This window comes from Patagioenas fasciata, chromosome 23 (genome assembly GCF_037038585.1).
Source record: "Patagioenas fasciata isolate bPatFas1 chromosome 23, bPatFas1.hap1, whole genome shotgun sequence".
Classification (NCBI taxonomy): Eukaryota; Metazoa; Chordata; class Aves; order Columbiformes; family Columbidae; genus Patagioenas; species Patagioenas fasciata.
This window is the reverse complement of record NC_092542.1, coordinates 45,151-57,845: the sequence shown is the minus strand read 5'-3', so window position 1 is coordinate 57,845 and position 12,695 is coordinate 45,151. Positions and strand designations below refer to the sequence as shown.

The 12,695-nt window shown below is 56.4% G+C and overlaps 1 long non-coding RNA gene across 1 annotated transcript; it reads left to right on the top strand.

Annotated features, from left to right (window-relative positions):
- Positions 1-5,832: 5,832 nt before the first annotated feature.
- Positions 5,833-6,180, top strand: LOC139825499 (uncharacterized). Its single transcript, XR_011735575.1, has 3 exons — positions 5,833-5,877; positions 5,969-6,045; positions 6,125-6,180. It is a non-coding gene; the product is annotated as an uncharacterized lncRNA (long non-coding RNA).
- Positions 6,181-12,695: the final 6,515 nt, after the last annotated feature.

The following is a 12,695-nucleotide window of genomic DNA, read 5'->3' as shown; positions in this document are numbered from 1 at the left end:
TTACCAGCTGATGATCCGCTGCGGTTAGCGAGCATGGACCAGTTACTGGGTCGTGGGCAATATGCGGATGGTGCTACTCAGGCAGCGCTTCATCCAAGGATTTTGCAGCAAACGCAAGGGCTTGCCTTGGCGGCAGTGAAAGAATTGCCAAATAGAGGTAACCCTGTGCCACCCTATTCTACAATAGAGTGGGATCCTGGGGAACCATATATGACATTTGTGGATCGTTTAAAAGAAGCGATAGATGCCTCTCCTAACGTGACTCCAGAGGCAAAAGCTGCTGTGGGGAAAGATTTGGCCATGATGAATGCAAACACCCAATGCCAACAGATATTAGCCGGTTTGGGAAAAAGTGCTTCTTTAGCAGAGATGGTGGAAGCTTGCACACAGGTACCGATTATGCAACAGGAGGTAGAAAAAGCAAAAATACCTGCTCAAGCCCACGCTGCGGCCTTGGCTGCAGCACCTAAGCCTGCAATGAAAGGTGGAAGCCCTTCTTCTTGTTCTTGCATGTTTTACTTGCGGACAGACAGGACATATTAAAAGAAACTGCCCTCAGTATGCTTAGCAGCATTGCAAAAATGGCATAACTCTCCAGTTAATCTGGTAACAGATTCTCTTTATGTTGTGGGAATTGTACAAAGAATACATAGAGCACTTTTGCAGCGAGTTTCCAATTCCTTGTTGTTTGAAGCATTGTTAGATTTGTGGAACGTATTAGATTATAGGACAGCACCAGTATTTATCATGCATATAAAAAGCCATACTAACATACCAGGTGGTCCAGTAGAGGGAAACAGCACCATTTGGCAGACAAAAGTACATTCATGTCTCCGTAGATACCTGTTCAGGACTGCTGTGGGCTACAGCCTTGACCTCAGCAAATGCAAAGGCAGTAAAACGTCATTTACTACAAGCTTTTGCTGTCATGGGTGTCCCTACACAAATCAAACCAGATAATGGTCCTGCATACCGCTCTGACAGACTTGCAGCCTTCCTCACCCAGTGGAAGGTACAGCACCTGTTTGGAGTCCCTTATAATTGTACTGGCCAAGCAATTATTGAGCATGCACACCGTGCATTAAAAATCTTTTGTCTGTTTTGAAAAAACAAGGGGGAATTGGTGTGAGCCCAGAAGAGGTATTGATGAAGGCACTGTATGTGCTGAACTGGCTTAATCCTAAAAGTGAAACTGAAATGGAACCGGTTGTTATGCACCATATCAAAAATGTCAAAGATTTTTCCGAAAATGTGCCTAGGGTTAGTGTGTTTAATCCGACAACACAACAATGGGAAGGTCCTATGTCACTAATAACCTGGGGAAGGGGATATGCTTGTGTTTCTACAGGTAACCACAAAAATTCATGGATCCCAGCGAAGTGGGTGAGACCTTGGCTAGCTAACAGAGAAGAAACCGATTGCAGTGATGACAACCGTTAACCTCAGACATGTTATCGCTTTAAGCAACGAATGTAGCCAATGTTGAGAATACCACTTTGTAAAACAGAGCAGCAATTCATCTTTTGTCACTGGACATGTTCACAGTTATGAAGAGTTTGATTGTATGTGTTATTTGAACTTAAAAGATAAAAAGATAGAAGATTTGCAGAACAAGAAAATAACAGAAGATACTGGGTTTTTTGGGGAGAATGCCTTGTTTGGTTAAAAGGAATATTGAAAACAGGTTTGTTCTTGTTGATTGTAATTGTATTAGCCTTAATGTTCTTACCCTGTATTTCACACTGTATTTAAAGCACAATACGGCGTATTGTTAATATTAAATAAAAGAGGGGGAGATGTAGTGGCAGAGCCCCCCCGCCCCGGGGGGATGGGGTTGTCCCCAGCCTGGCTGAGAGGTGAAGCCAGAGGCAAAAGAAACTGAAGGAGCACCATTAGAAGGTAATAATGAGTGAGCAGTCGCTGAACACATGCGTGCAGAGCGCTGGCCAGTACATGCAGCCTAGCATGTTATTGTATAGCACGAGTTACAACCAATCACGTTGTTGTAAGGCGCGTGAACAGGGCAGCCTTGCTATAAAGCCAGCCCGGTCCGACAATAAAGCGAACTCAGTGAACCTCCCATTGGTGTGTCAGGTTCCGTGGCTCGCATGGAAAAAGCAACACCTGTGCAATGGTCAAGCTGCAGATGAGCTCCTGGGTGACTTGTTGAATACCTTGATTTCAGATGCAGAGGGACAACCTGGCACGAAAGAGCGAGGGAAGAGCCGAGCAGAGCGCCGTAAGCAGGTGGGTCGGTGTGCGATGCCAGCCGGAAGATGTGCCGTGTGGCTCTATGTAAGTTTGGTCATTTGTCTCTTTCATAGAAGCGAAGAGGAAAGCTGGGTATCGGCACCGCAGCTCCTCGGGCAAGGTGAACAATGAGCGCCGGGCCGAAGCAGCAGCTCGTTTCAGGTCCTGTGTTGCCGGTGCAGGTGTGAGTGTCATTGGGTTGTGTTTTACAGGCGGCAGCTGAACCTCTGTGGTCAAGGGCGTTGCAGTCAAAAGCAAGGGTGGGCAGGCAGGTGGGCGAGCGGCCAAGGTAAAGGAGCGGGAGACGGGCCCGTCTACGGGCAGGCTGTTTTTGAGCAGCGTCCGAGCGGGTGCCTTTGTTTTCGCAGGTGCCGTGGACCGGCTCGGAGGGGCGAAGCCGCACGCCGGCCAGCAGCCGAGAAGGTGAGGCGGCGGCGGGTGTCGAGGAGCCCGGTGTCGCCCGGTGACTCGGTTCAGCGTTTCCTTCTTGTTTTGCAGGCTCCTTTTGGGCCCTTTGGACTCGGAGGAGCGTTTCTGGTGAGCCGGGGTATGGGCGAGGAGGAGCGTGGGGCTGGGGACTCGCTCCAAGCCCTACAGTTCTTTTGTTTCTCGCTGTCTTAGGCGTTACGAGCGATGAGGGTTTGTGACCGCACCCGTGACACGACGCGCCGAACGGAACGCCGAGGATCTTAGGAGGAGGTGGGTGTTGCGGGAGGAGTCGGCGTTCACCCCGCGATACCGTGTGCTGGCATGGCTTAGTGAGCGTGCGTTTTCCTGTGTTACCGTAGATGTTGAAGAGGAACCCGGCGATGCAGGAACATCTCCGTTAGCGCACGTGGCGTTTTCTCTGTCGAAGGTGGATTCGGTCCCTCGGCCCTCTGAAAGATAAGTGGAGGCACGGGGGCCGGGAAGGGGCCGGGAATAGCAGGGATGGGGGTAAAGTTCTGATGAGGGAAAGGGCTGTCCAGGAAAAGTCCCCTTTGGGTGGGTAAAGGGTCCAGGGAACTTTACAGCGCGACGCCAGCACGTGCCGGGCAGGGCAGCTCCAGCCTGCGTCTGCGTTGTCGTGTAGCTCGGGAAGCCTGCCTCGCGTCTGTCAGACGATCCCGGGGTCTCGCTGCGCTCCGGGGGCCCAACGGGCCTCTCAGGTGCCATCCCGGGATCCGGAATGCCGGTGTTAATTGGCGTAGAGCCAATCGGGTGCTGGATTATTGTATCATCAGCCAAAAGCGTGGATGGTTCTTGCATTTTGGATGTTTGTGGTCAGTTGTGATTTATGGTGTCATTCTGGGCTGCATCAGCAGCTCTGCTCTCTGCGCCTCCAGTCCCAGGGACTGGCACTTTAAGATGCTGGGAAGAAGTTTTTAAGTAGTGCCGCCGTCTCCTCTGCGCGTGTGTGCGCCAGTGCCGCCGTCTCCTCTGCGTGTGTGTGCGCCAGTGCCGCCGTCTCCTCTGCGTGTGTGTGTGCGCCAGTGCCGCCGTCTCCTCTGCGTGTGTGCGCGCCAGTGCCGCCGTCTCATAAGGGGCCGTGACGTTGGGCTCCTTTTTCGTGGGGTTGCAGAAGAGGCTCCTTGCCTCATCACTGCCTCCCTGCAGGGCATTTTGATTGATGCCGTCTCTGGTTTCGGGTCACTGTTGTTGCGGAGCGTTTTCGGTGCCGTTGCGGTCGTGTCGTCCATAGCGTTCTGTGGCGCGTTTGTCTGCGCACGTGCACGTTCGGCTCGGAGCTGCTCTGCCCGGCGGTGTGGAGTCAGGGGCGGGTGGAGTGAGCTCTAGGAGTCCAGGGTTAATCTGTTGACAGATCAAATTGTGTAGGCAAAGGTTGTGTGGTCATCTGGGATGCAGTAGCTGTGGGCAGGGGAGCTGGCAGTCCCTTCCCCAGTGTTTTAGGGACTCAATTAGAGCTTCTGGTGGGATTCCTGAATAGAAAGCAGACCTGTGGAATGGTCAAGCTGTTGATGAGCGTCTGGGTGACTTGTTGAATACCTTGATTTCAGATGCAGATGGACAACATGGCACGAAAGAGCGAGGGAAGAGCCGAGCAGAGCGCCGTAAGCAGGTGGGTGGGTGCGTGGTGTCAGAGCGAAGATGTGCCTTGTGCCTTTATATTGTGTGCTGGCTCTGCTTAGTGAGCGTGTGTTTTCTTGTGTTATTGCAGATGTTGAGGAGGAACCCGGCGATGCAGGAAGATCTCCATCGGCACATGTGGTGTTTTCCTCTGTTGAAGATGGATTCAGTCTCTTGGCCCTCTGAAAGATAAGTGGAGGCTGGGGGGCTGGGAAGGGGCTGGGAACTGCGGGGAGGGGGGTAAAGTTCTCTTTGGGGCAAGGGTGATCCAGGAACAGTCCCTTTTGGGCAGGTGAAGGGTTCAGGGAACTTCACAGTGCGATGCCAGCGTGTCCCGGGCAGGGCAGCTCCAGCCTCGTGTCAGTGTTGTGTTGCAGGTCGGGAGGCTTGCATTGTGCCTGTCAGAGGATCCCGGGGTCTCGTCGCGCTTGACGGACCCGACAGGGATCCCGGGCGCCATCCCGGGATCCAGAACGCCGGAGCCAATTGGCGTAGCGCCAGTCGGGTCCTGGTTTTCTTGTATCAGCAGCTGAAAGCGTGGATGGTTTTTGCATTTTGGATGTTTCTGCTCAGTTGTGTTTTATGGTGTAGTTCTGGGCTGCATCGGCAGCTCTGCTCTGTACCCCTCCAGTCTAAGGGACTGGCACTTCTTCCCAGCATCTTGAAGTTCTTAGGTCGTGCCGCCATCTCCTCTGCGTGTGTGTGCGCCAGTGCCGCCGTCTCCTCTGCGTGTGTGCGCGCCAGTGCCGCCGTCTCGTAAGGGGCTGTGATGTTCAGCTCCTTTTTCTGGGGCTGCAGAAGAGGCTCCTTGCCTCATCACTGCCTCCCTGCAGGGCATTTGGATTGGTGCCCTCTCTGGTTTCGGGTCACTGTCGTTGTGGAGCGTTTTCGGTGCCGTTGCGGTCGTGTCGTCCATAGCGTTCTGTGGCTGCAGAAGAGGCTCCTTGCCTCATCACTGCCTCCCTGCAGGGCATTTGGATTGGTGCCCTCTCTGGTTTTGGGTCACTGTCGTTGCGGAGCGTTTTCCGTGCCGTTGCGGTCGTGTCGTCCATAGCGTTCTGTGGCGCGTTTGTCTGCGCACGTGCACGTTCGGCTCGGAGCTGCTCTGCCCGGCGGTGTGGAGTCAGGGGCGGGTGGAGTGAGCTCTAGGAGTCCAGGGTTAATCTGTTGACAGATCAAATTGTGTAGGCAAAGGTTGTGTGGTCATCTGGGATGCAGTAGCTGTGGCAGGGGAGCTGGCAGTCCCTTCCCCAGTGTTTTAGGGACTCAATTAGACTGTCGGGTGGGATTCCTGAATAGAAAGCAGACCTGTGCAATGGTCAAGCTGTTGATGAGCGTCTGGGTGACTTGTTGAATACCTTGATTTTAGATGCAGAGGGACAACCTGGCACGAAAGAGCGAGGGAAGAGCCGAGCAGAGCGCCGTAAGCAGGTGGGTCGGTGCGTGGTGTCAGAGTGAAGATGTGCCCTCTATCTTTATCTAAGTTTGGTTGTTTGTCTGTTTTACAGGTGCGAAGCGAAGAGGAAAGCTGGGTATCGGCACCGCAGCTCCTCGAGCAAGGTGAGGAACGAGTGTTTGGCCAAAGCAGCAGCTCGTTTCAGGTCTTGTGTTGCCAGTGCAGGTGTGAGCGTCCTTGGGTTGTGTTTTACAGGCGGCAGCTGAACCTCTGTGGTCAAGGGCGTTGCAGTCAAAAGCAAGGGTGGGCAGGCAGGTGGGCGAGCGGCCAAGGTAAAGGAGCGGGAGATGGAATTGTCTGTGGGCAGGCTGTTTTCAGGTAGCGTCCAAGCGGGTGCCTTTGTTTTCGCAGGTGCCGCGGACCGGCTCGGAGGGGCGAAGCCGCACGCCGGCCAGCAGCCGAGAAGGTGAGGCGGCGGCGGGTGTCGAGGAGCCCGGTGTTGCCCGGTGACTCGGTTCAGCGTTTCCTTCTTGTTTTGCAGGCTCCTTTTGGGCCCTTTAGACTCGGAGGAGCGTTTCTGGTGAGCCGGGGTATGGGCGAGGAGGAGCGTGGGGCTGGGGACTCGCTCCAAGCCCTACAGTTCTGTTGTTTCTCGCTGTCTTAGGCGTTACGAGCGATGAGGGTTTGTGACCGCACCTGTGACACAACGCGCCGAACGGAACGCCGAGGAACTTAGGAGTAGGTGGGTGTTGCGGGAGGAGTCGGCGTTTACCCCGCGATACCGTATGCTGGCACGGCTTGGTGAGCGTGTGTTTTCTCGTGTTACCGTAGATGTTGAAGAGGACCCCGGCAATGCAGGAACATCTCCGTTAGCGCACGTGGCGTTTGCTCTGTGGAAGGTGGATTCGGTCCCTCGGCCCTCTGAAAGATAAGTGGAGGCACGGGGGCCGGGAAGGGGCCGGGAATCGCAGGGATGGGGGTAAAGTTTTGATGAGGGAAAGGGCTGTCCAGGAAAAGTCCCCTTTGGGTGGGTAAAGGGCCCAGGGAACTTTACAGCGCGATACCAGCACGTGCCGGGCAGGGCAGCTCCAGCCTGCGTCTGCGTTGTCGTGTAGCTCGGGAAGCCTGCCTTGCGTCTGTCAGACGATCCCGGGGTCTCGCTGGGCTCCGGGGCCCAACGGGCCTCTCAGGTGCCATCCCGGGATCCGGAATGCTGGTGTTAATTGGCGTAGTGCCAATCGGGTGCTGGATTCTTGTATCATCAGCCAAAAGCGTGGACTGTTCTTGCATTTTGGACGTTCCTGGTCAGCTGTGACTTATGGTGTCATTCGGGGCTGCATCAGCAGCTCTGCTCTCTACCTCTCCAGTCCCAGGGACTGGCACTTCAGGATGCTGGGAAGAAGTTCTTAGGTCGTGCCGCCGTCTCCTCTGCGTGTGTGTGCGCCAGTGCCGCCGTCTCCTCTGCGTGTGTGTGCGCCAGTGCCGCCGTCTCCTCTGCGTGTGTGTGCGCCAGTGCCGCCGTCTTTCTCTGCGTGTGTGTGCGCCAGTGCCGCCGTCTCCTCTGCGTGTGTGTGCGCCAGTGCCGCCGTCTCCTCTGCGTGTGTGTGTGTGCGCCAGTGCCGCCGTCTCCTCTGCGTGTGTGTGTGTGCGCCAGTGCCGCCGTCTCCTCTGCGTGTGTGTGTGTGCGCCAGTGCCGCCGTCTCCTCTGCGTGTGTGTGTGTGCGCCAGTGCCGCCGTCTCTGCGTGTGTGCGCCAGTGCCGCCGTCTCATAAGGGGCCATGATCTTCAGCTCCTTTTTCTGGGGTTGCAGAAGAGGCTCCTTGCCTCATCACTGCCTCCCTGCAGGGCATTTGGATTGATGCCGTCTCTGGTTTCGGGTCACTGTTGTTGCGGAGCGTTTTCGGTGCCATTGCGGTCGTGTCGTCCATAGCGTTCTGTGACGCGTTTGTCTGCGCACGTGCACGTTCGGCTCGGAGCTGCTCTGCCCGGCGGTGTGGAGTCAGGGGCGGGTGGAGTGAGCTCTAGGAGTCCAGGGTTAATCTGTTGACAGATTCAATTGTGTAGGCAAAGGTTGTGTGGTCATCTGGGATGCAGTAGCTGTGGCAGGGGAGCTGGCAGTCCCTTCCCCAGTGTTTTAGGGACTCAATTAGAGTGTCGGGTGGGATTCCTGAATAGAAAGCAAACCTGTGGAATGGTCAAGCTGTTGATGAGCGTCTGGGTGACTTGTTGAATACCTTGATTTCAGATGCAGAGGGACAACCTGGCACGAAAGAGCAAGGGAAGAGCCGAGCAGAGCGCCGTAAGCAGGTGGGTGGGTGCGTGGTGTCAGAGGGAAGATGTGCCTTGTGCCTTTATATTGTGTGCTGGCTCTGCTTAGTGAGCGCGTGTTTTCTTGTGTTATTGCAGATGTTGAGGAGGAACCCGGCGATGCAGGAAGATCTCCATCGGCACATGTGGTGTTTTCCTCTGTTGAAGATGGATTCAGTCTCTTGGCCCTCTGAAAGACAAGTGGAGGCTGGGGGGCTGGGAAGGGGTTGGGAACTGCAGGGAGGGGGGTAAAGTTCTCTTTGGGGCAAGGGTGATCCAGGAACAGTCCCTTTTGGGCAGGTGAAGGGTCCAGGGAACTTCACAGTGCGATGCCAGCGTGTCCCGGGCAGGGCAGCTCCAGCCTCGTGTCAGTGTTGTGTTGCAGGTCGGGAGGCTTGCATCGTGCCTGTCAGACGGTCCCGGGGTCTCGTCGCGCTTGACGGACCCGACAGGGATCCCGGGCGCCATCCCGGGATCCGGAACGCCGGAGCCAATTGGCGTAGCGCCAGTCGGGTCCTGGTTTTCTTGTATCAGCAGCTGAAAGCGTGGATGGTTTTTGCATTTTGGATGTTTCTGCTCAGTTGTGTTTTATGGTGTAGTTCTGGGCTGCATCGGCAGCTCTGCTCTGTACCCCTCCAGTCTAAGGGACTGGCACTTCTTCCCAGCATCTTGAAGTTCTTAGGTCGTGCCGCCGTCTCCTCTGCGTGTGTGTGCGCCAGTGCCGCCGTCTCGTAAGGGGCTGTGATGTTCAGCTCCTTTTTCTGGGGCTGCAGAAGAGGCTCCTTGCCTCATCACTGCCTCCCTGCAGGGCATTTGGATTGGTGCCCTCTCTGGTTTTGGGTCACTGTCGTTGTGGAGCGTTTTCGGTGCCGTTGCGGTCGTGTCGTCCATAGCGTTCTGTGGCTGCAGAAGAGGCTCCTTGCCTCATCACTGCCTCCCTGCAGGGCGTTTGGATTGATGCAGTCTCTGGTTTTGGGTCACTGTCGTTGCGGAGCGTTTTCCGTGCCGTTGCGGTCGTGTCGTCCATAGCGTTCCGTGGCGCGTTTGTCTGCGCACGTGCACGTTCGGCTCGGAGCTGCTCTGCCCGGCGGTGTGGAGTCAGGGGCGGGTGGACTGAGCTCTAGGAGTCCAGGGTTAATCTGTTGACAGATCAAATTGTGTAGGCAAAGGTTGTGCGGTCATCTGGGATGCAGTAGCTGTGGGCAGGGGAGCTGGCAGTCCCTTCCCCAGTGTTTTAGGGACTCAATTAGAGTGTCGGGTGGGATTCCTGAATAGAAAGCAGACCTGTGCAATGGTCAAGCTGTTGATGAGCGTCTGGGTGACTTGTTGAATACCTTGATTTCAGATGCAGAGGGACAACCTGGCATGAAAGAGCGAGGGAAGAGCCGAGCAGAGCGCCGTAAGCAGGTGGGTCGGTGCGTGGTGTCAGAGGGAAGATGTGCCCTCTGTCTTTATCTAAGTTTGGTTGTTTGTCTGTTTTACAGGTGCGAAGCGAAGAGGAAAGCTGGGTATCGGCACCGCAGCTCCGCGGGCAAGGTGAGGAACGAGTGTTTGGCCAGAGCAGCAGCTCGTTTCAGGTCTTGTGTTGCCAGTGCAGGTGTGAGCGTCCTTGGGTTGTGTTTTACAGGCGGCAGCTGAACCTCTGTGGTCAAGGGCGTTGCAGTCAAAAGCAAGGGTGGGCAGGTGGGCGAGCGGCCAAGGTAAAGGAGCGGGAGATGGAATTGTCTGCGGGCAGGCTGTTTTCAGGTAGCGTCCGAGCGGGTGCCTTTGTTTTCGCAGGTGCCGCGGACCGGCTCGGAGGGGCGAAGCCGCACGCCGGTCAGCAGCCGAGAAGGTGAGGCGGCGGCGGGTGTCGAGGAGCCCGGTGTCGCCCGGTGACTCGGTTCAGCGTTTCCTTCTTGTTTTGCAGGCTCCTTTTGGGCCCTTTAGACTCGGAGGAGCGTTTCTGGTGAGCCGGGGTATGGGCGAGGAGGAGCGTGGGGCTGGGGACTCGCTCCAAGCCCTACAGTTCTGTTGTTTCTCGCTGTCTTAGGCGTTACGAGCGATGAGGGTTTGTGACCGCACCCGTGACACGACGCGCCGAACGGAACGCCGAGGAACTTAGGAGTACGTGGGTGTTGCGGGAGGAGTCGGCGTTTACCCCGTGATACCTTGTGCTGGCACGGCTTGGTGAGCGTGTGTTTTCTCGTGTTACCGTAGATGTTGAAGAGGACCCCGGCGATGCAGGAACATCTCCGTTAGCGCACGTGGCGTTTGCTCTGTGGAAGGTGGATTCGGTCCCTCGGCCCTCTGAAAGATAAGTGGAGGCACGGGGGCCGGGAAGGGGCCGGGAATCGCAGGGATGGGGGTAAAGTTTTGATGAGGGAAAGGGCTGTCCAGGAAAAGTCCCCTTTGGGTGGGTAAAGGGCCCAGGGAACTTTACAGTGCGACGCCAGCACGTGCCGGCCAGGGCAGCTCCAGCCTGCGTCTGCGTTGTCGTTTAGCTCGGGAAGCCTGCCTTGCGCCTGTCAGACGATCCCGGGGTCTCGCTGCGCTCCGGGGGCCCAACGGGCCTCTCAGGTGCCATCCCGGGATCCGGAATGCCGGTATTAATTGGCGTAGTGCCAATCGGGTGCTGGATTCTTGTATCATCAGCCAAAAGCGTGGACTGTTCTTGCATTTTGGACGTTCCTGGTCAGCTGTGACTTATGGTGTCATTCGGGGCTGCATCAGCAGCTCTGCTCTCTACCTCTGCAGTCCCAGGGACTGGCACTTCAAGATGCTGGGAAGAAGTTCTTAGGTCGTGCCGCCGTCTCCTCTGCGTGTGTGTGCGCCAGTGCCGCCGTCTCCTCTGCGTGTGTGTGCGCCAGTGCCGCCGTCTCCTCTGCGTGTGTGTGCGCCAGTGCCGCCGTCTCCTCTGCGTGTGTGTGCGCCAGTGCCGCCGTCTCCTCTGCGTGTGTGTGTGCCAGTGCCGCCGTCTCCTCTGCGTGTGTGTGTGTGCGCCAGTGCCGCCGTCTCCTCTGCGTGTGTGTGTGTGCGCCAGTGCCGCCGTCTCCTCTGCGTGTGTGTGCGCCAGTGCCGCCGTCTCCTCTGCGTGTGTGTGTGTGCGCCAGTGCCGCCGTCTCTGCGTGTGTGCGCCAGTGCTGCCGTCTCATAAGGGGCCATGATCTTCAGCTCCTTTTTCTGGGGTTGCAGAAGAGGCTCCTTGCCTCATCACTGCCTCCCTGCAGGGCATTTTGATTGATGCCGTCTCTGGTTTCGGGTCGCTGTCGTTGCGGAGCGTTTTCGGTGCCGTTGCGGTCGTGTCGTCCATAGCGTTCCGTGGCGTGTTTGTCTGCGCACGTGCACGTTTGGCTCGGAGCTTCTCTGCCCGGCGGTGTGGAGTCAGGGGCGGGTGGAGTGAGCTCTAGGAGTCCAGGGTTAATCTGTTGACAGATCAAATTGTGTAGGCAAAGGTTGTGTGGTCATCTGGGATGCAGTAGCTGTGGGCGGGGGAGCTGGCAGTCCCTTCCCCAGTGTTTTAGGGACTCAATTAGAGTGTCGGGTGGGATTCCTGAATAGAAAGCAGACCTGTGGAATGGTCAAGCTGTTGATGAGCATTTGGGTGACTTGTTGAATACCTTGATTTCAGATGCAGAGGGACAACATGGCACGAAAGAGCGACGGAAGAGCCGAGCAGAGCGCCGTAAGCAGGTGGGTGGGTGCGTGGTGTCAGAGGGAAGATGTGCCTTGTGCCTTTATATTGTGTGCTGGCTCTGCTTAGTGAGCGTGTGTTTTCTTGTGTTATTGCAGATGTTGAGGAGGAACCCGGCGATGCAGGAAGATCTCCATCGGCACATGTGGTGTTTTCCTCTGTTGAAGATGGATTCAGTCTCTTGGCCCTCTGAAAGATAAGTGGAGGCTGGGGGGCTGGGAAGGGGTTGGGAACTGCAGGGAGGGGGGTAAAGTTCTCTTTGGGGCAAGGGTGATCCAGGAACAGTTCCTTTTGGGCAGGCGAAGGGTCCAGGGAACTTCACAGTGCGATGCCAGCGTGTCCCGGGCAGGGCCGCTCCAGCCTCGTGTCAGTGTTGTGTTGCAGGTCGGGAGGCTTGCATCGTGCCCGTCAGACGGTCCCGGGGTCTCGTCGCGCTTGACGGACCCGACAGGGATCCCGGGCGCCATCCCGGGATCCGGAACGCCGGAGCCAATTGGCGTAGCGCCAGTCGGGTCCTGGTTTTCTTGTATCGGCGGCTGAAAGCGTGGATGGTTTTTGCATTTTGGATGTTTCTGGTCACTTGTGTTTTATGGTGTAGTTCTGGGCTGCATCAGCAGCTCTGCTCTGTACCCCTCCAGTCTAAGGGACTGGCACTTCTTCCCAGCATCTTGAAGTTCTTAGGTCGTGCCGCCGTCTCCTCTGCGTGTGTGTGCGCCAGTGCCGCCGTCTCGTAAGGGGCTGTGATGTTCAGCTCCTTTTTCTGGGGTTGCAGAAGAGGCTCCTTGCCTCATCACTGCCTCCCTGCAGGAAATTTGGATTGGTGCCGTCTCTGATTTTGGGTCACTGTCGTTGCGGAGCGTTTTCGGTGCCGTTGCGGTCGTGTCGTCCATAGCGTTCCGTGGCGCGTTTGTCTGCGCACGTGCACGTTCGGCTCGGAGCTGCTCTGCCCGGCGGTGTGGAGTCAGGGGCGGGTGGAGTGAGCTCTAGGAGTCCAGGGTTAAT